Source organism: Salvia hispanica, chromosome 4 (assembly GCF_029641045.1).
Source record: "Salvia hispanica isolate PSC_SH4W2 chromosome 4, Shi_PSC_v1, whole genome shotgun sequence".
NCBI lineage: Eukaryota > Viridiplantae > Streptophyta > Magnoliopsida > Lamiales > Lamiaceae > Salvia > Salvia hispanica.
The window spans coordinates 35949439-35953596 of NC_142695.1; the positions used below are offsets into that span (position 1 = coordinate 35949439).

At 34.5% G+C, this 4158-nt stretch overlaps 1 long non-coding RNA gene across 1 annotated transcript; it reads left to right on the top strand.

The window, feature by feature from the left end:
- Window positions 1–2154: 2154 nt before the first annotated feature.
- On the top strand, window positions 2155–3696 carry LOC125197423 (uncharacterized). Its single transcript, XR_007172060.2, has 2 exons — window positions 2155–2273; window positions 3272–3696. It is a non-coding gene; the product is annotated as an uncharacterized LOC125197423 (long non-coding RNA).
- The last annotated feature ends 462 nt before the right edge of the window (window positions 3697–4158 follow it).

A 4158-nucleotide genomic window follows, 5' to 3' on the forward strand; every position in this document is an offset into this window, starting at 1 on the left:
ATTCTCCTATTTATATTAAGTTCATATTGGGCCCAGTCAGGGATCTATGGAAGGTTTTGGATATGGGCTCCCCCAATTAGCTTTTTACTAATTAAATTGAACCCACGATTTAATACAAGCTTATATTGGAATATTACGAGCAGCCACTACATAAGTAATATTGCACTCCCCATCCAAATCCGAAATTATAAGTAATCCGGGCTTCCGTTTTGTTTATTATTTATTTCCCGCGCTTAAGATATAAATGTCCATTAATTAATTAATGTCTGCTATGGACTTAATTAATTAACATCTTATTAATTCCAAGAGTGGTATTAGCAAGAAACACTTATTTATTATTCATAGAGTAATAAAACTCCAACTGGCTAGTTTCCCGAATAATAAAACCTTGTTCGAGCTCCTCTTGAGGACATTATCAAACGAGACTCATCTCGTTTGATAATGTCCTCAAGAGGATCTCGTGCGCGACTCAACATAATAGCAATCCTAGCACCGCTAGATATTAATCACCACTACCCAATATATCAGGATTATTGGGTTACGAAAAACCCGCACCATTTGATAAGTCAAAGTAGTGCATAATCAATACCGTATGCTCAATGCTAACGTATGTAGATTAAGAAATAGTATTTTATCAAGACCTAGTCTTTCAGTAGATAGCATAAAGACACGTCTTGCTGTTAGATCCATTCAGGGCTATACCACACTAACGTCATCTTATTTCAGTAAGGCTTAGAAATAATTGGACTGACATTGCAACCTTTCACGATAGGTAGTCTAAGCCTATCTGGGTTGTGAAATTCTTCTTTTTCTTTTGCAAAGCATTGCATAGAACCGACTGTGTTACCTTAAAGAGGACGGCGCCCACAACCAGTCTACTAAGCAAAAGTCTTAGACTTTGTTTGCTTCTTATACATTTAAATGTTTATAAAACATCTTATAAATGCACAAGCAAATACAATGTAATAATACACTGATTCTATTCGTGCGAAACTGCTCGAATAATACTGAATCGGGTTAAAAGTGGATTATAGAGTTGTACGTATACAGGCAATATTCTATTCGAGCGAAACTTGCTCGAAACATGTTTTTCAGTATACCAAACCTAACATTGGAAACATAGTCTACCGCGACCAATATATAAGTGTTATCATAGGAAAATGGGAATTGTCTCATAAAGTCCATCCCCCATACGTCGAAGATCTCACGGATGATTACTGGAACTTGGGGCATGTAACATCCCAAATATGGGGTTAGATAAATTTACTATTTTAAGAAACAAGAGAGTCATCAAATTGGAATTTTGAAATTGACAATTTATTTATATAAATGTCTTATGTTTTATTGGTATGAAATGCTAAAATTAGTATTTGTACATTTAAGGATCATTAGAGATTTAAGTGGACAATTTTACTAAATTGTAAACACTTTCGTGTGCTATTTAAGGATTTAAAAATAAAATGGTTTTGAAACTATTATAGAATAATTTAAAAGATTTCAATTCCATGTATTTCTATTTTATGATGTAAAAACTATTAGAATAAATATTTCTTCCTAATCTGCCGTTGCCGAGAAATATATTTGCCGACAAATATATTAAGTTTGGGCTTGGTGATGGAGATAATTTTTATATCCATAGTGATGAAGGGATGGAATACTGTAGATCTAAATAAATAAATAAATATATTAATTTCTAATGGTACCATATATTAAAGAAATAGTTATTAAAATAAATAGATACTACTCCCTCCGTCCCGTTTAAGATGACACGTTTTCCTTTTTAGTTTGTCCTAACTAAGATGACACATTTCCTTTTTTGGTAACTTTCTCTCTCCAATTAATACACTCAACCACTTTTTCTCACTCCTATTAAATATTCATCTTTCTTTATCTCTCTATTTTATAACTTACATCCACCTTTTCTCTTCCATTAAACACTTTAATCAATAACTCTTAAAATCCCGTGCCGGTTAAGCAATGTGTCATCTTAGTCGGGACGGAGGGAATAGTAAAATTTGTTCTGTCAATGGGGAGACGTGTAAAAATTTGAGGAAAAGCAAATTAATAGAATAGTCTAGAATACTAAAAGTAATTAAATAAATTAAATAAGATCTGTTCGGATGATTCTAGAGAATTATCGTCTCATATTTATTCCTCTTTTTGGGACAACAACTGGGGGGAGAGGAGAACGGCGATTTACCCTCTTCACTTCTACACTTTGCCGTGTTTGTCATTAAATCATCAAGGATTGGGTGAGTTTTGTTAATAATAAGGTAAGACTCTACTCTTGTGACTAATTTTTATTATTAAAAGAAATGATGAGATATTGAGTTAGAGGATTTGGATTGTTGGCTATTATACTTGGCTATTTAGATCGAGAATTTCTTAGAAAATGAACTATATGGTGAAAATTGATGTTATCGAATAAACGCTAGTGTATGCTACGAGTTTTATTTGATTATTAGGATGCATATATGTAATTTAGAAATGACAAAATGCATACTATGATTTCACTGATATTTGGAAAGATTGTTGATATTTTGTAATATCTATTAGAGTAATGGAGACGAAGGTTGAAGTAGTTATGGTAAACAATGGTATAAGGAGTCTAAATGATTAAAATAAGGATTATTAAAAGTTATTTGGTGGTTGTCTGAATTGAATATGTGATGCAAGGTGGCGGTACGAGAAATATGGTATAAAATCATATATGATACAAGTAGTACTTTGATAACTGGAAGTGATATGAGAACAGTAATCTGACTAGCAATGTGTACTAATTATATGATCTTATAAGCTCTGTGGCATTTATGTTCATGCGTTAAAAGTATATGATTAATAAATGATATATTGCAAATCTGAAGTATGGGTAAATGTGATGATTGTGCATCATATATGGGTTATCGTCATCCTTATGTAGATTATTGGCATCATATGTGGGTTATCGTCCCCCCTATGCGGGTCATTGACACTCTCGTATGGGTTATCGTCACCCCATGCGGGTCATTGACACCCTCATATGTGTTATAGTTAGTAGATTGCTTAAGCACTTATGATTTGAGATCGAGCAATATGGATGTTTATGATAAAGATGTGATGGTTCATGATATTGTTGATTATAATAAAATTATTGATGATAAATATGTTTAAGTTATTGATGTTAAAAACTACCATTGGGGTTACTATGAATTTTCATTAATATTACATGAAATTCTGCCTTGTGTGAAATTTCTTATTGGATTGATCGCAAATCTTGGTTGGGGTTTTACAGGGCATTTCATCTTTCCTTGAAATTTCTCCCGTTTGCTGGCATCTCTTGCAGCTTTGACAGAATTCGAAGGCATCCTTGTTCAGCGTTGGCCAGTAGGATCCACTGTCTAAAACTTTGCTAGCAGTCTTCCTAGGTCCAAAGTGACCTCCACACGCCAGAGCATAGCAGTGGTTAAGCACGTCCTTCTGTTCCCATTCCGAAATACATCTTCTCGTTACTTGATCTGAGCACATCTTCCAGAGGTAAGGATCGTCCCAAAAGTAGTACATGGCCTTACTCTTCAACTTCATCTTTTGGGCCCGGGAAATTTCTTGTGAACTTAGTATTTCTCCTGTGACCAAGTAGTTAGCCAGGTCGGCGAACCATGCTTCTGTATTCAGCGGATATTTCCCTTTAAATCAAATTAATGCATAATCAACGAATAACCTAACAGATCTGCATACTCTAGACGAAGCAAACAGGAAACGAGAAGAAAACAGAATCCATCTAACAACTATCTTTCCACACGTCGAATCCAAACTCAGACGCTAAATCCACTCCGGATCCAAGCGTCCGACACGAACTCCAACCAACAGAAACTCTTCATCACGTCAGATTTAAACAAGGAACTCCGAATACTCAAATAATCACAGATCTATCACCAAATTCCATATCAAACACCACAACATCAAAATAAACAGAGATCGACATAACATTTGAAGAAATAAACTAACAGCAGAGAGATCTATGCAAATTGACTTGAAATTTTAACTGCTAAACGCAGATCAACAAACGGAAAGACAAATAACTATCATCTGCAGCAAGGTCGACTCCCAAAAGTGAAGTTCGACGGTAAAAACGAGCAAACAACTGAAATTTAAAAGGAATTGTATCTTCGCCCACACTCG